The sequence below is a fragment of the Cetorhinus maximus genome, chromosome 16 (genome assembly GCF_964194155.1).
Source record: "Cetorhinus maximus chromosome 16, sCetMax3.hap1.1, whole genome shotgun sequence".
In the NCBI taxonomy this organism is placed as follows: Eukaryota; Metazoa; Chordata; class Chondrichthyes; order Lamniformes; family Cetorhinidae; genus Cetorhinus; species Cetorhinus maximus.
Genome location: NC_135894.1, coordinates 102,974,654 through 102,993,921, shown reverse-complemented (window position 1 = coordinate 102,993,921; position 19,268 = coordinate 102,974,654). Strand labels below are relative to the sequence as shown.

Here is a 19,268-nt window from a genome sequence, read left to right as displayed (position 1 = left end):
ACATACCTCTCACTCTCTGCAGCCCACCTCTCTCCAGGAGACTGTTACAGATGCCTTCCATGCGCAACAAGAAGGCTGTACCCCTCTTCAGACATATCATCCTCCAGGCCTTGATCAGAGGACTGTGGGCAAATGTGCTCTATCCCAGGGATGGTTCATGGAAACACACCAACCTGACCTCTCAGGCCCAGAAGGCCATTGCCAAGGAGGTCAGCACCGTGCCCAGAACAAGATCTAATGCCAAACTTTCAACATGGCATCATGTGCTCAAATGGCTACTCTCTTCAGGGATCTCACATAACCATTACCAGGGGACACATATCAGCACTGAGAGGCTAAAGGGATCTTTTACATCACCACCACCCCATCTATCATGCTGTGCACAGTCCATCCTTAGACCTGCTGGGCAGGGCTCACCACACACAGGGGGCATGAATCCTTGCTAACCTATGTTCCATCCCTTCTCATCACATGTCTTTCTTGTGTCTTCATCCAGGCCGAGCTTGCCCACAACAGGCGGGAAGGTTGCCAGATGGGGTGGGCAGGGGATCACGGCCAACATCACTGACCTCACAGAGTTCGAGAGGTCTGCAGCCCAGGTCACTGGGGAGGACACGGTCCACTTCTGTGGGGAAGGGGAGAAGGGGAGATCGAATTGTCTCAGCAACCCAGTACAGATCACTCCTCCATGAGTTCATCACATCCTGACAATTACAGTGAGTGACATGCAGTCTTATATTCCTCATGCTCATCTACTAAAACTCCATTCTCTATCTAAAGGCTCCTGCAGAACAAGGCCCACAAGGGACACCACCAGAACTCTCAGTCCCCAGACCACATCCGAGGAGGAAGATGATGAAGAACCATCACAGCACTCACACAAACCCCCCAGCAGTGCATAGACACGCACCTTGGTGGGGAACATCTCTAGATGAAGCTCGAGCTCACTTTCTGGAGAACACTTCACTGACACGTTCCTGCAGCAGTCAGAGGCAGGGACAGACCAGGTCTCTAGCACTCGGAGAGCTGCAAGGGTACAGCCAGCCACTCAGTCTGAGTCAGCTGATGAGCCACTGGAAACGGCCTTCCAACTCATGGTGGATAGTCAGCAAGAGGTGGGGGAACATCATGCAGTGGTGTTTGAAGCCCTCAAAGAGGACGACCGCCAAAGTAATCAAAAGCAAGAGGACAAACAACTCCGCAGGTTGCCTCTACCCCTGCTGCTGGTGTCAGGGCAGCAACTAGGAGGAGTGGGAGGCCAAGAAAAATCAAAAAAATTTGATCACAGCTTGTTGTATGGGTGAAGACAATAATTGTCACCAATTGAATGTCTGCAAATATATTCACTTTCATTTTTTTATTCATTCAAGGGATGTGGGCTTCACTGGCTGGCCAGCATTTTTTGCCCATCCCTAATTGTCCTTGACGAGGTGCTGGTGAGCTACCTTCTTGGACCGCTGCGGTCCATGTGGTGTAGCTACACCCACAGGGCTGTTAGGGAGGGAGTTTTTAGGATTTTGACCCAGCGGCAGTGAAGGAACGGCGATATATTTCCAAGTCAGGATGTTCAGTGGCTTGGGGGGATCTTCCAGGTGGTGGCGTTCCCATGTATCTGCTGCCCTTCTCCTTCTAGATGGAAGTGGTCATGGGTTTGGAAGGTGCTGTCAAAGGAGCTTTGGTGAATTCCTGCAGTGCGTCTTGTAGATGGTACACACTGCTGCTACTGTGCGTTGGTGGCAGAGGGAGTGAACGTTTGTGGATGGGGTGCCAATAAAGCGGGCTGCTTTGATTTGGATGGTGTCAAGCTTCTTGAGTGTTGTTGGGGCTGCATATCATCCACTGTTTTCTTTCAGTGTCCACAAAAGGCTTGCAAGGCCTCCAGCCCAAAGCAGTTTTCCTGCAGATAGCTGGCCCCGTGGGTGAATCAGCAAGGGGAAGGTTTTGTGGAAGTCTCTCTCAGAGCCTTGTTCAAGCACTCTCCCCTGCACGTGGAGCCTTCATCCATCAAACTCATCTCAGTGGCCCATAGCATATTCAATAATGCCTGCTGTGGTTCCCTTTCTTTGTCCAGCAGGGATGACCTGCATCTCTGTCCACGCATTGACTCAACTCCCATGCAGTACTGTGCCCTTCCAACACAAGGCTCAACTCGCTTTCGAATAGGGAACCATTTCTCCTCTACCAGTCACCCATGTCCTTTTCCCCCCCCGTCAATGGAGGCAATGGTGAAGTGGTACTGTCGCTAGACCAATAATCCAGCGACCCAGGGTAATGCTCTGTGGACCTGGGTTCAAATCTCACCACAGCAGATGGTGGAATTTGACTTCAATACAAAATTTGGAATTAAAAGTCTGATGATGATCATGAAACCATTGTCGACTTTTGTAAAAACCCATCTGGTTCACTAATGCCCTTTAGGGAAGTCCTCACCCAGTCAGACCGACACGTGACTCCAGACCCAAACCAATGTGGTTGACTCTGAAATGGCCCAGCAAGCCACCCAGTTGTATCAAACCGCTACAAAGTCACAAAAAATGAATGAAGCCAGAAGGCACCGGAAACGACAACTGTAATCTCAGCCCTGTCAACCCTGCAAAGTCCTCCTTACTAACATCTGGGGGCTAGTGCCAAAATTGGGACAGTGGTCTCACAGACTATTCAAGCAACAGCCTGACATAGTTTCCTCATGGAGTCATATGTTACAGATCACATCCCAGACACCATCATCACCATCCTTGGGTATGTCCTGTCCCACTGGCCCTGCAAAGGTGGCGGCACTGTGGTATAAAGGTGGGAGGGAGTTGCCTTGGGAGTCCTCAACATTGACTCTGGACCCCATGAAGTCTCACGGCATCAGGTCAAACGTGGGCAAGGAAACTTTCTGCTGATTACCACTTACTGCCCTCCCTCAGCTGACGAATCAGTGCTCCTCCATGTTGAACACCACTTGGAGGAAGCACTGAGGGTGGCAAGGGTGCAGAATGTACTCTGGGTGGGAGGCTTCAATGTCCATCACCAAGAGTGGCTCGGTAGCACCACTACTGATCAAGCTGGCTGAGTCCTAAATTACATGGCTGCTAGACTGGGTCTGCGGCAGGTGATGAGGGAACCAACAAGATGGAAAAACATACTTGACCTCATCCTCACCAACCTGCCTGCCACAGATGCATCTGTCCATGACAGTATTGGTAGGAGTGACCACCGCACAATCATTGTGGAGACGAAGTCCCGCCTTCACATTGAGGATACCCTCCATCGTGTTGCATGGCATTACACGTTGAGGATAGGTTTTGAACTGATCTAGCAACTAAAGACTGGGAATCCATGAGATGCTGTGGGCCATCAGCAGCAACAGAATTGTATACAACCACAATCTGTAACCTCATGACCTGGCATATCCCCCACTCTACCATCACTACCAAGCCAGGGGATCAACTTGAGTTCAATGAAGAGTGCAGCAGGGCATGCCAGAAACAGCGCCAGGCACACCTAAAAATGAGGTGTCAACCTGGTGAAGCTATAACACAGGATTATTTGCATGCCAAACAGCATTAGCAGCAAGTGATAGACAGAGTTAAGCGATCCCACAACCAACAGATCAGATCTAAGCTCTGCAGTCCTGCCACATCGAGTCGTGAATGGTGGTGGACAATTAAACAACTAACTGGAGGAGGAGGTTCCACAAATATCCCCACCTCAATGATGGAGGAGCCCAGCACATCAGTGCAAAAGATAAGGCTGAAGCATTTGCAACAATCCTCAGCCAGAAGTCCCAAGTGGATGATCCATCTTGGTCTCCTACGGAGGTCCCAAGCACCACAGATGCCAGTCTTTAGCCAATTCGATTCACTCCACGAGACAGCAAGAAACGGCTGAAGGCACTGGATACTGCAAAGGCTATGGGCCCTGGTAATATTCTGGCAATAATACTGAAGACTTGTGCTCCAGAACTTGCCGTGCCTCTAGCCAAGCTGTTCCAGTACAGCTACAACACTAGCATCTACCCAGCTATGTGAGAAATTGCCCAGTTATGTTCTGTACACAAAAAAGCAGGACAAATCCAACCCGGCCAATTACCACTCCACTAGTCTACTCTCCATCATCAGGAAAGTGACGGAAGGGATCATCAACAGTGCTAGCAAGTGGTGCTTGCTCAGCAATAACCTGCTCACTGACACCCAATTTGGGTTCCACCAGGGCCACTCAGCTCCTGACCTCATTACAGCCTTGGTTCAAACATGGATAAAAGAGCTGAACTCCCAAGGTGAGGTGAGAGTGACTGCTCTGGACATCAAGGCAGCATTTGACAATGTGGCATCAAGGAGCCCAAGCAAAACTGGAGTCAATGGGAATCACGGTGAAAACTCTCCGCTGGTTGGAGTCATACCCAGCACCTCGGAAGATGGTTGTGGTAGTTGGAAGTCAGTCATCTCAACTATAGGACATCACTGCAGGAGTTCCTCAGGATAGTGTTATCAGCCCAACCATCTTCAGCTGCTTCATCAATGACCTTCCTTCCATCATAAGGTCAGAAGTGGGGATGTTCGCTGATGATTGCATGATGTTCAGCACCATTCACGCCTCCTCAGATACTGGAGCAGTCGATGTCCAAATACAGCAAGACCTGGACAATATCCAGGCTTGGGCTGAAAAGTGGCAAGTAACATTCGCGCCACACAAGTGTCAGGCAATGACCATCTCCAACTAGAGGGAATCCAACCATCACCCCTTGATGTTCAATGGCATTACCATCACTGAATCTCCCACTATCAACATCCTGGGGGTTACCATTGGCCAGAAACTGAACTGGACTAGCCATATAAATACTGTGGCTACAAGAGCATGCCAGAGACTAGGAATCATGCAATGAGTAACCCAGACTCCCCAAAGCCTGCTCACTGTCCAAAAGGCACAAGTCAGGAGTGTGATGGAATACTCCCCACCTGCCTGGATCAGTGCAGCTCCCACAACACTCAAGAAGCTTGACATCATCCAGGTCAAAGCAGCCTGCTTGATTGGCACCACATCCACAAACATTCACTCCCTCCACCACCGACACACAGTAGCAGCAGTGTGTACCATCTACAAGATGCACTGCAGGAATTCACCAAGGCTCCTTCGACAGCACCTTCCAAATCCACGGCCACTACCATCTAGAAGGAGAAGAGCAGCAAATAGATGGGAACACCACCACTTGGAAGTTCCCCTCCAATTCACTCATTATCCTGATGTGGAAATATGTCTCCGTTCCTTCATTGTCGCTGGGTCAAAATCCTGGAACTCCCTCCCTGACAGCACTGTGGGTGTACCTACACCACATGGGCTGCAGCGGTTCAAGAAGGGAGTTCACCACCACCTTCTCAAAGGTAATTAGCGAAGCCTACATCCCATGAATGAATTTTTAAAAATACACTGCCCCACCCCCCACCCCCCCACCCCGGCATCAGTTTTTACCTCCCCACCATCACCTTCCAGCCTGAACCCTTCTCCTTCCTGGATGCCCAGGTGAATATGCACATTCCCTTTCTTCCAGAGCATCCCACCCCCATTCACATTGACCTCCCTGACCTCCTCCTTCCCAACCCCCCCATGTCTATATCTATCTCCATGTCCCAACTAACAACCTTGCCACTCCTCACCCGACCCCTGCAACAATGAGGAGAGATTGGATAGGCTAGGGTTGTTTTCCTTAGAACAGAGGAAGCTAAGCGGTGACCTAATTGAGTATACAAAATTATGAGGGGACTTGATAGGATAGAAAACTTGTTTCCTCTAGCTGTGGGGCCAATTACCAAGTTGCATAGATTTAAGGTGATTGGTGAAAGGATTAGAGGGGTCATGAGGAACAACTTTCTTACCCAGAGGGTGGTGGGCATCTGAAATTCACGACCTAAGTTGGTGGTTGAGGCTGAAATGCTCAACCTATTTAAAAGGTACCTGGGTCTGCATCTGAAGTGCTGTAGTCTGCAAGGCTATGGAATAGGTGCTGGAAAATGGGATTAAAATGGGTGGTTTCTTTTTATCCGGCGCAGACACAATGGGTTGAATGGCCTCTTTCTGCACCATAACATTTCTATGGTTCTATGGAAACTGTCGAACCCTCAGCCTCCGAGCCTTACCGGCACCCTATCTTAACCATACCCTCCTATCACACCCACCCTGAGTTCACACCCTAAGAGTCTGAAGTCAACTCTACCAACCCCTCCCTGTGAACATGTTCACCTGGACATCTGTTTCATCCCCCTCCTTCACCACTCATCAATACCTCCAGCTGCCCTCCATACTGCAGCTCGAGATTCCCATCCTCTATGCCGAAGTGTCTGAAAGAACGTGCGATCCCATGCTGATGCTCCTGGAAGATGGTCCGAATCCTCAGCAAAGTCCCTGAAAGTCCGAAGCCTCAGTGAAGTCAAAGCTGCAGCATGGAGACCTCCCACCTTCCAAAGGCTGCTTTGCAGAGGAGTCATGTGGATGGGTCTCCACCCACCATGTGATGCATGTGCTCCAGGGTCCGGTAGCTGTAGGCCTCCATCGTCTTCCTCCCTCCAGATGTCCACAAGCTGAGCAAGGCCCTAAAGCTAAGTCCCAACTTGCGCACGCCACTCATTTTCAAAAGGGTTTGAGTCCGACGTAATTTCCCGCTGGCGTGACACAAAATTGGAAGGTATGAGGAGATTCCAGGGAGTAGCTGTTTTAATGAGCATTCTTGAGATATTAATGAATGCTAATGGAATTCACACCACTAGTCGGTGAGATAACTGACCCGCCATTAACCCGGCATCAGGAGAATCACAAACTGTTTTAGGCCAGCGGGTTTCCGACTTCTTGGCTCCCGCTGGGCTCTCCATTCCCGCCTGCCTCAAAATCCGCAGTGAGAGGGATGGGAAAATTCTGCTTAAAGGGTGAAAGGGTGGACATGTCTTCAACTCCTTTGCATCTTTGCAACACAGCTCGTATCACCTCCTTGATTCCGTGCGCCCAGTTATAAGGCAGCGGTAAGTAAAATATGTATTTGTGGGATGAAAAATTGAGGCTGACTACTAATGCGAGTATAGGATGTCATGACTGATAAAGGTCAACTTACATGCCAAGTATATGCAAAGATATGATTTTTAGGGCCAGAAAAATAGGGTTGTTTTATACTCTGGGTCGACTTATATGCCAGAATTTAGGGTAGGTTAATCCTAGCACAATTCAGTATCTGTACAACTGCCTATTTTAATTTACACCATGTCAGTTTGTGGTGTCGATATAAACTCCAGGAAAAGTGATTTTAGTTATCCATGGTTACAAATTGAGATGAAACACTCATACAAATCATTTATATTAGGAGCAAAAATAAATGTGACAGGGAACATTATAGTAAATCCATCTGGCCACATCCAACATGTGCGCTTCTTCCACAATAATTACTGCTCGTTAACCTGGAGTGCATGTCTCTTCAGTCATTCAGCAAATAATTTACATTTGATTTCCCAATGTTTAAATTCAGAAATAATATTTGTTTTTATTCCACAGTACCAATTGCCATAGTTTGCCTCATTCTTAATCATGTACAGGAGATACGCAGCACATGGAGAATGGGCTATGAGATGACCAAACACACAACACAGGAAATATTCCATGAACTATATAAGTACATAATACATGAGCGACTTAATTATATGTGAGTTACGTTGTGGCCAGGTGATCACTGCACTTCCTTTGTTTTGTGACCAGGTGTCATACAATCTGCTCATGTCCTCCAAATGTTGCCAAACTGTAACACTTTAAAAATGTGTCCTCAGAAATGTTTCAAATATTTCACAAACAAAATGAATTTCTTTTGAAATGCAGTTTCAGTTATGGAGTTAAAGCTACGGCTATTTTGTAGGCAGGAAGATACTACAAAGAGCAATGAAATGAACAATGGCTGTTTTGTCCAGTAGCGCAATGGAAGCGTTAACATTTAACAGAATGATTGAAAAAGTAGATAAAGCCCAGTTTGATATAGTCCAAAGGAGAGAAGCAGCAGGAATATCCACTCATATCAGTAAATACCAGATGAGGTGGTCATGAGTTGCTAGGATGCTGGGCTTTTGGTGATGTGATTGAACTAGAGAGATTGCAGAGGAGATTTATCAGGATGTTGCCTGGGCTGGAGAGTTTTAGTTATGAGGAGAGATTGGGTAGACTGGGGTTATTTTCCCTGGAGCAGAGGAAATTGAGGGGGAACATGATTGAGGTGTATAAAATTATGACGGCATAGATAGGGTAGACAGGAAGGAACTTTTCCCCTGGGTGGAGGGATCAATAACCAGGGGGCATGGATTTAAGGTAAGGGGCAAGAGGTTTAGAGAGGATGTGAGGAAGAATTTTTTCACCCAGAGGGTCGTGGGAATCTGGAACTCACTGCCTGAAAGGATGGTAGAGGCAGAAACCCTCATAACATTTAAGAAGTATTTGGATGTGCACCTGCCATGCCATGGCACACAAGGCTATGGGCCTAGTGCTGGAAAATAGGATTAGAATAGTTAGATACTTGTTTGTCTGGCACAGACTCGATGGGACTTTGTCTGTGTTGTAGACCTCTATGACACTATGACTCTATTTGTGTTATTCCACAAGCTTTTGAAAGTTCAGATTAGGGTTAACCACACTTCCAGTGAGGAATGAAGCTTGTAACAAATGTATTGTGACAAATTATGGTTATTTTATATCTATTAATTTATACACAAAAAAATAGGCTGTGTACAATTCCAAGTAGGTGCTCCCTGGGAGTATGGAATCGTGAATTTGTGGGGCTACTTTCATGGCAACAGTATAAGCACAATGACATGGAGCAAAACTAAAATTTTTACAATGGTTACAAAATGTCTCCTTTCATTTCACAGAATAGTTGCAGCACAGAAAGAAGCCATTCGACCTATCCAGCCTGTGCCAACTCTCTGCAAGAGTAATTTAGCCAGCCCACACCCGTGTCCTTTCCCCACAGCCCTGCAAATGTTTCACCTTCAGGTGCTTATCCAATTCTGTTTTGAAGGCCACAATTGAGTCTGCATCTACCACACTCTCAGGCAGTGCATTGATTCCGACTCCATTAACCTTTCAGGCAGTGGATTCCAGATTGTAACCACTGACTCTATAAAATAATTTTTCCTCATGCCATCTTTGGGTCATTTGCCAAAAATCTGCCAATGGGAACAGTTTCTATCTACTCTGTCCAGATCCCTCATGATTTTGAATACTCAATCAAGTACCCTCTTAACCGTCTCTTCTCAAAGGAGAACAATCCCAGCTTCTACAATCTATCCACCCAACAAAAGTCCGTCATTCCTTAAACCACTCTCATAAACCTTTTCTGCATTCTCTCTAAAGCCTTCAGATCCTTTCCACAGTGCAGAATTGGACACAATTTTCCAATTGAGGCCGAAACAGAGTTTTGTGCAATTCATCATAACCTCCTTGCTTTTGCACTCAATGGGCGGAATCTTGTGAAGGCCATGAAGGTCTTGGTCACAGGCTGGCGAGTCAGTGAGAGGGTCACATTGCCTCTTTTTGAGAAGGCCTGACACATTTTGTACCAATGTTAGGAACTACAGTTAGTTTTAAGTAAGTTATATGTGTATTTGTGTGTATTTAGGAATAAGTTTTAGTTTTAAGTTTAAGTTTAATTTATATGTTGTATGTGTGTGTTAAGAAAGGGGAAACCTGGGTTTTGCTCACTTTAGAATGTTGCCTGCAAGTCTGTGGGTTTGTTTGTATACCTGCATTTTAATGAAGTTTTATGACCTTGAAGTGGCTTAGGGAAGTTAAAACAAAGAAGGGAAAACTGTGCTGTTGCCTAGAAATGGGAGACTACAGAGAGACAGAGAGAAACAGAAAAGCAGTTTGAGTTCAGTTGGTCTATGGATACCACAGGGTGAGGAAGGTAGACAGGAGAGGGAACTGCAGAGAGCAAATTTTCCAAAAGCACAGAAGAAAGTCCCAGACACCAGGGAATGAGGACAAAAGAAAGTCCCAGGAAGACAGTTAAGTCAAGGAACAAGAACAGGAATCAGGAACAGGTCCTGTTCAGTGGAAGTGAAAGCAAGGAGCAGAAGGAAAGGCTCTGAATTAAAGAAGGAAAGCTGCAGGAAGGTGACTTAAAGCAAAATAGGCTTGCGAGAAGCCAGAAGGTCTGAGGAGACAGCCAAAGGTTAATGACTCCTTACTATGGCCTTGTGAAGCAGTGGTATTCTATTGGTATGGCTGAGCATCTGAGATAGTGTGTGGAAGGTGAAGTTTGAATGCATGTGGCGATCCGGGGAGAGGAACATCAGAAGGAGAGGTTGAAACCTGGAGGTGGATCTTTACTGAAGCCTTCAAAGTGAAAGCATAGCTTGGGAGAAAATTCCAAGGTGAGTTCTTCGAGAGTCGAGATTGGAAACCCTCATATGAAAGACAGAATTCAGTGAGACCTTATGGTGTGACAAACATCTGGAGGGGGAGTTGATGAGAAAACCATAGCATTTGCTTTGGGTCGCATGTGTCACTTGGTTTCAGAGTGTGATGTTTCTGACCACAGGTCACCTATTGGTTTACATGGGCTGTATACTTACTATGAGCATTACAGTATAAGGTAGATTTATTGTAACTTATGTTATTGTTACGAATCTGTATATATCTGTAAAGGTATGGTTGTGGATTAAAGAGCAGCGTAATATAGTTCATCTTTTTCTCCTTTATAATTCTTTTATTCTTTAGTTAAAAGTGCATCAGCAGACTCTGAGAGTCTTTTCAGTAGCTGCCCTCCAAGTTTCTAAACAAAATAGAAGTTAGGATCTATCAAGCCAGGTTCCACCCTGGGATCTGGCTTGCCGAATGGTAACATCAGCTGGGATCATAATGCCAGTCAGGCACTTAATAGGCCATCCCCAGAATCAAGGACCCCAGGGCTGGAGGCCTTGCCTGCTGGGCCTTAGATTCAGAAAGCACTCAGACCACAGCTGAGTGATGGTGAAAGGGATCAAAGGTATGTGTTGCGGGGAGGTGGTAAAGAGTCGGCAGTAAGGGCAGGAGGGTGGCCCTCAGCATGGCCAATCCCCCTTCCTGATGCTGGGTCCCTTGATCAGGAATAAGGGACCCTGGCCCCGGCAGTCCACAAGCAAATATGAGTTTGCTATCGTGCTCCCTGCATAGCATTGACTGCCCACTTAAGGGCTTTCTTCTGTGGTGGCAGGGCAGTTAGGCTATCCATTGGACTTCCCGCCACAGTATTAATTGGGGTGGAGCCGGGATGTTGGCGGTGGTCCTCATCCACCACCCTCCCACCAAATTAAATGCCTCCCTGCCATAAAACCTGCCATGGGGGAGGGCAAAGATTCAGACCTATGCCCTATTTATAAAGCCTAGGATTTTAAAAATTCTTTCATGGGATATGGATATTACTGGCTAGGCCAGCACTTATTACCCATCCCTAAATGCTCTTGAGAAGGTGGCGGTGGGCCGCCTTCTCGAACAGCTGCAGTCCACATGGTGTAGGCACACCCACAGTGCTATTAGGAAAGGAGTTCCAGGGTTTTGACTCAGCGATAGTGAAGGAACAGCGATATAGTTCCAAGTCAGGATGTTAAGTTGCTTGGAGGGGAACTTGCAAGTGGTGCTGTTCACATGCATCTACTGCTCTTGTCCTTCTCAGTGATAGAGGTCACGAATTTGTAACATGTTGTCGAAGGAGCCTTGGTGAGTTCCTGCAGTGCATCTTATAGATTGTACACAGTACTGTCATTGTGCATTGATGATGGAGGAAGTGAATGTTGAGGGTGGTGGATGTGATGCCAGTCAAGTGAACTGATTTGTACTGGAGAGTGTTAAGCTTCTTGAGTGCTGATGGAGCTGCACCCATCCAGGCAAGTGGAGAGTATTCCATGACATTCCTGACTTGTGCCTCGTAGATGGTGGACAGGCTTTGGGGAGTCAGGCGGTGAGTTACTCTCTGCAGGATTCCCAGCCTCTGGCCTGCTTTTGTAACCACAATATTTATATGGCTTGCCTAGTTCTGGTCAATGGTAATCCCCCAGGATGTTGATAGGGGTGATTCAGTAATGGTAAGGCCATTAAATGTCAAGGGGAGATGGTAGGATTCACTCTTATTGGAGATGGTCATTGCCTGGCTCTTACATAGTGCAAATGTAATTTGCCACACATCACATGTCCAGGCCTTGCTGCATATGCACATGGACTGCTACAGTATATGAAGAGTCATGAATGGTGCTGCACATTTTTCAATCATCGGCAAACATCCCTACTTCCGACCTTATGATGGAGAGAAGGTCGTTGATAAAGCAGCTGAATATGATTGGGCCTAGGACACTGCCCTGGAGAATTCTGCTGTGATGTACTGGGACTGAGATGACTGACCTCCAACAACCATAACCAGCTTCCTTTGTGCTAAGTATGACTCCAAACAATGGAGAGTTTTCGCCCTGATTCCCATTGACTCCAGTTTTGCTAGGGCTCGTTGATGCCACACTCGGTCAAATGCTGCCTTGATGTCAAGGACAGTCACTCTCATCTCACCTTCTTTGTGCACAACATAATTTTAACTAACATGCACTTACATTCCTTTTTTACTTTAAATGGTACTGTTATCCTAAGGTCATTGAAATATCTGGAGTGCACCAAAATTGCACAGTAAAAGTTATTACAGACGAGTTTAGGAATAAAGTATAGTGTAAAATTTTTAGCTTGGCGGGCGGGCGCACTCCCGACCCGCTCGAACGTAAAATGACATGCCTTGATGTCAGGCAAGTGTCCCAACGTCAACGTGCAGTCGTGCAATATTTCATTCGGTGGACACACGTCAAGGTTAGCAGCCCGCTCGCCGACAATTAAAAGGCCTGTTAAGGCCATTAAATGATCAATTAACTTGAATTTTTCACTGCCCATCCAATCTTACAGTTGGCAGGCAGGCGAAAAGGCCAAGTGGCCTTTACACTTTTTAGGAAACCTCATCCATGGGCAGGATGAGGTTTCCAAAAGCAATTAAAAATAAAATAAAAAATTTAAAACCTAATTAATAACATGTTCCTGCTCATGTGACAAAGCCACATGAGGGGACATGTTTCATTACATTTTTATTTTCTTCATTCTTTTTTATACAACACTTCATCTCTTTGAGGCAGCTCTGTGCCTCAAGGGCATTATGAAGCGCGCATTCGCGCGCATGCATGAAGGTCTCAATCGCCTGGCTCACACTCCCCACCCTAACCGCACAGGCAGCGCTGAGCGCTGCCGCTAGCATTTCATGCTGGGTGGGCCGTAATTGGCCTGCCAGCATGAAATTGCCTTCCGGTCCCAATCGCGGGCCGGGGTTTGCTTCCTGACCGCCCCCACCCGCTCCACCAAGCCCGCCCGACATGGGTGAAATTCTTCCCATAGTTTACAGCTCATCTAACAAAATAATGCACTTTGTCAAAGCACATGATTAATGCTTCAATTATATACTTCAAATCTGGCCAACCAGTGTTCAAATTGGCAAATTTTGTGACTAATCGAAAAATCTTGAAGTTCATGTCCTTCATGAGTACAACCACGAACGACTTATATACCAGTTATCACTTGTGGATTAGATTCTTTTCAACAATTGTGAAATTAACTCCTTTTGTAAACAGCCATTTTCGATTGAGAAACCACCACTTCCAATTGCAAAATATTGTCCTTCAAAAATCTGTCCAACTCAGCCTTGAATATAGTAAATGACCTCACCTCTGTGGAAGAGAATTCCAAAGACTAACAGCCCTCTGAGAGAAAAAAACATCTTATCTCAGTTTTAAATGGGACACCTCTTATTTTTAAACTGTACCCCTAGTTCTAGATTCCCCAATGAGGGGAAGCATCCTTTCAGCCACTACCCTATCAAGTCCCATCCGAATCTTATTTATTTCAACAAGGTCACCTCTTATTTTTCTAAACTCCAGAGTATAGGCCCAAGCTGCTCAACCTTTCCTCATTATACAACCCCTTCATCCCAGGAATCAGCCTAGTGCAATGTGAACCACTGTCGATGCAAATATGTTCCTCCTTAATCAAGGAGACCAAAACTGTATACAGTAATCTAGGTGTGGTTTCACCAATGCCCTGTATGGTTGTAGCAAGACTTCCCTACTTTTATACTTCATCCCCTTGCAAAAAGAGCAACTGTCCATTTGCCTTCTTGATTACTTACTGTACCTGAATACTAACTTTTTGTGATTCATGTACAAAGAAACCCAGATTCCACTGTACTGCAGCATTCTGTAGTCTCTCCATTTTCTGCTTTTCTATTCTGCCTGAGAAAGTGGACAACCTCACAATTTCCCACATTATACTCCATCTGCAAAACTTTTGCCCACTCACTTAACATATCTAGTATCACTTTGCAGATTCTTGGGCTGGAATTTTCCAGCCCCTCATGCCGGAGGGCTCTTCTGGTCCTGCTAATGTGAATGGAGAATTCAATGGCTCGCCAGCTTCGCTGCGGGGGATCCTGCCACTGAAGGGGGCTGGAAAATTCCGGCCTTTGTGCCCTCCTGACAACTTCCTTCCTACCTGTTTTTGTATCATCAACATATCATGGCTACAATACAGTTGTTCCTTCTTCAAAATCATTAATATAGACCATAAACAATCAAGACCCCAACACTGAGCCCTGTGGCACTCCACTAGTTACAGTTTGCCAAGTTGAAAATGACCCATTTATCTTGACTCTCTGTTTCCTGTTAGTTCGCCACACTAATATATCACCCCCAACACCATGAACTCTTATTCTATGTCTTATCAAATGCCTTTTGGAAATTCAAATGCACTACATTTAATGGTTCACTTTATCGACCCTGCTTGTTACATTCTCAAAGAACTCTAATTTGTCAAAACAGATTTCCCTCTCACAAATCCATGTTGATTCTGCCTGATTATATTGCGATTTTCTAAATGTCCTGGCACTATTTCCTTAATAATGGATGCTAGCATTTTCCCAAAGACAGGTGATAGATTAACTGGGCTATAATTTTCTGCTTTCTGTCTCTCTCCTTTCTTGAATAGTGGTATTAAATTTGTGGTTTTCCAATCTGCTGGGACCTTTCCAGAATCTAGGGAATTTTGGAAGATTACAACCAATGCATCCACTATCTCTGCAGCAACTTCTTTTAAGCTCCTAGAATTCGTTTCTTGAATAGTTGTATTACATTTATGGTTTTCCAATTTGCTGGGATCTTTCCAGAATCTAGGGAATTTTGGAACATTACAACCAATGCATCCACTATCTCTGCAACAACTTCTTTTAAGCTCCTAGAATTCGTTTCTTGAATAGTCGTATTACATTTATGGTTTTCCAATTTGCTGGGATCTTTCCAGAATCTAGGGAATTTTGGAACATTACAACCAATGCATTCAAGATCTCTGCTGCCACTTCTTTCAAGAGCCTAGGATGCAGGCTATCAGGTCCTGGGGACTTGTCAGTCTTTAGTTCCATTAATTTTCCCAGAAGTTATTCTCTAGTGATCGTGAATTCCTCCCTCCATTTTATCTCTTGATTTTCTACTATTATAGGGATGCTTTTTATATCTTCTACAGTGAAGACAGACACAAAATACTTGTTCAAAGTCTTTACTATTTCCTTGTTTCGCATTATTAATTCACCAATCTCATCCTCTAAGGGACCAATGCTTACATTAGCTACTCTTTTCCGTTTTATATATTTGTCAAAGCTTTACCATCTGTTTTTCTTGCCACTTCTTTCATACTCTAATTTTTCTCTTTTTTGTCATCCTTTGCTGGTATCTAAACATTTCCCCATCTTCTGAGGATTTGATACTATCCTCAACTTCCTCAGTTAGCCATGGATGGTGCATCCTTATTTGTATTTCTTTCTCAATTGAATATATCTTTGCCGAGAGTTAAGAAATATCTCCTTAAATGTCTGCCACAACTTCAGCACCATTACCTTTTATGCTATTTCCCCGTTCCACTTTAGCCAACTCTGTATTCATACCCTTGCAATTGCCATTATATAAGTTTAAGACATTAGTTACGTTTCCACATTTCTCACTCTCAAATTGAAGGTGAAATTCTATCATGTTATGATTACTTTTGCTTAGAGGATCCTTTGCTATGAGGACAATCCTATCTTATTACTCATTTCCAGGTCTAATATAGCCTGCTCCCTGGTTAGTTCCAGACATACTGGGCAGAATTTTGCTCTTGATGGGCGGGCAGCCCCCACCGGCTCAGTGGCGGGCGGGCAGCCGATCGCCGCCGCCGAAATGGGCCCCGCCGCCATTTTAAGTGGGTGGGCCAACCAACTGCTAGAGTGCGCTCTTTCGCGCGCATCGCACATCTCCCTGAGACTAAGTGCTGCCTCAGGGAGAGCGCTGAAAGTTTTTGAAAGTTAAAAAATAGAAAGGTAAAAAAATTATTAATATGTCCCCCTCATGTGACAATGTCACACAAGATGGGACATGTTAATAAATATCACAGAAACTTTATTAAAGTTTTTTAAAAACTGACATGAAACCTCATCCCGCCAGTGGATGAGGTTTCATGTTTTTTCAGAAGCCTGCTTGGGCTCCTGGCCTGCCAGCCAGCCTTAAGGTTGGACGGGCAGGGCCTTTGATTGATTTAACTACCCTGTCAGTGGCCTCAATTGGCCATTGACAGATTGGTGGGAGGACAGCTGATCGTGTTGTCCCCGATCAGGTGGGGAACACCTTCCTGAATATTTAAATGGGGCGCGATGATGTCGGGGGTTCCCCCCAATGTCATCCCGCGTCATTTTTGCATCGGCGAGCGGGCCCCGCCCCCAGCTCACCGACGGAAAAATTCTGCCCATTGTTATAAGAAACTATCTTGCATGCACTATATGAACTTATCCTCTGAGCTACCATTGCCAATTTGATTCATCCAATCTATATGAAAATTAAAATCACTCATGATTATTGCAATACCTTTCTGGCAAAACTCCATTATTCCTTGATTTATACTCAGTCCTACAATGTAGCTACTGTTAAGGGGCCTATAAACGACTCCTACAAGTGACTTCCTTCCTATGCTATTTCTTATCTCCACTCAAACTGATTCCACATTTTGATCCTCTGAAGATCATTTCTCATGACTGTACTGGTCTCATCCTTTATTAACAGAGCTGTCCCAACTCTTCTTCCTTTCTTCCTGCCTTTCCAAAATGTTAAATACCCTTTAATATTCAAGTCCCAGCCATGGTCACCTTGTAACCAAATCTTTGTGATAGATATATCATACTAATTTATTTTCATTTGCTATCAATTCATCCATCTTGTTATGAATGCATTTAAATAAAAATGCTTTTAATTCTGTCTTTTTGCCATTTTTCCTACTCTGATCATACTATAAGTGATGAGTGGTCTCTTAGCAGTAAATGGTGATGTGAAAGTTTGATGCATACCCACGGAACGCCAATCCAGATGGTGCAAATTGTCTGTAACCTGCCTTCCAACAATTGATCTTTGAGGTCCAGAAATGCTCTAAATGATTTAGCCCTGTGGCAATCCGTTTGTGAAGCGGGGATGGAAGACATGGAAGGATTGTCTTCTGGATCATTAAATGTTGGTCTTAAGGTGGATACAAGGAAAATAAAGTTTCAAACTAAAAAATAAAAATTAATATTCCCCTTGAAGAAACCTTCTCCTGCAGATTGGGTCATCCACGCTACTTGTTTCAAGTGGGTGAGCAGTGCTGCTGATGGGAAAACAGCAAGATAGCCTGAAGGTGCCAAAGGAACCTATTAAGATATATTTTCTACCAGCAATGCAGACTCAGAAAGGCTAACTTTTTCCTTAACAAAAACAGAATTACCTGGAAAAACTCAGCAGGTCTGGCAGCATTGGTGGAGAAGAAATCAGTTAACGTTTCGAGCCTTCACGGCCCTTCGGCAGAACTGAAGCATAGTTAGGAGAAAGGAGAAATATAAGCTGGTTTAAGGTGGTGGGGCGGGGGGAGGGAGAAGTTGAGGGTGTGGTGATTGTGGAGATAAGCAAGCAGTGATAGGAGCAGATAATCAAAAGATGTCACAGACAAAAGGATCAAAGAGGTGTTGAAGGTGGTGATATTTGTCTAAGAAAAGTGCTAATTAAGAATGGAAGACAGGACACTCAAAGTACAGCTCTAGTGGGGGTGGGGGGGAAAGACTAACAAGGTTTTAGTTTTAGATTTAAAAATAATGGAAATAGGCGGGGAAAGAAGTTTTTGTTTTGGATTTCCAGCATCCGCAGTAGCTTTTAACTTTTTCCTTCATCACTGAAATGTTATCGGGTGGAATAAAGGGCACATGCAATTTCACGATCCATGCTCCCCGCAGGGCCTCTTCCTCCAAAGTTAGCTTCTCTACCACACTGAGCTGTGTAGGTACTACATGATTTTCAATTGTAACGTGTAGCAAATATCACTGTTGGTGAGCTGGAACCAATTTCAGTTCCGTTTCTAAAACAGCAGATGTTCTTTATATTTTACCTTTTCTTGTGAAAAGCAGCCATATATTTAAAACGCAACAAAGTTCCATCTAACTCTAGCTGCAGTTATACTACTGGCACCAAATTCAGACCAGTTCCCACTCAGAGTGAAGTGATGCCAGCTCACATTTCATTGCAACGTTTAAACCAGATGAATTTTGATAAACTTGTCCACACAGCAGTAAATTCCAAATGGCAGAAAAAAGCCTGGAGTAACAGGTCATTCACATCAGAACTGAAGGGCTACCTTGCAGGTATTTTACTCAAACAAGCCAATGACTCAGACTGTTTTCTCTGTCTCACACTCTGACTACTGCGCATGAAGACCTGCACATGTGTATCCCTCCATTCACCAAATACTAATTAGGTTCTAATGTCAAAGAACTGAAACAATAGGGAGAAAGAAAAAAGAAAGGAAAGAAGGAAGGAAGAAAAGCTTGCATTTATATAGAGCATTTTTCACAACTTCAACACTCCCTTGCACTACTTTGAAATATTGCCATGGGATCTTTTACATTGCCCTGAGATGGCAGACTGAGACTCAGATTAATATTTCATCCAAAAGGCGGCACTTCTGACCGTGCTACATCAGCTACATTTTGTGCTTAGGAAAAAGCAAACTACTGTGGAGAGAGAAACAGGGTTAACATTTTGAGTCCACATGACTCTTCTTTGTGCTTAGAACTCTGGAATAGAGCTTGAACCCAGAACCTCCAGGCTCAGAGGTGAGAGTCCTACAATTTGAGTAATTGCAACCATGGTTTAAATCTCTGAGTCAGATAACTT

At 44.9% G+C, this 19,268-nt stretch overlaps 1 pseudogene; it reads right to left on the bottom strand.

The window, feature by feature from the left end:
- Positions 1-18,648: 18,648 nt before the first annotated feature.
- Positions 18,649-18,924, bottom strand: LOC144692086 (small nucleolar RNA SNORA53; annotated as a pseudogene).
- Between the last annotated feature and the right edge of the window lie 344 nt (positions 18,925-19,268).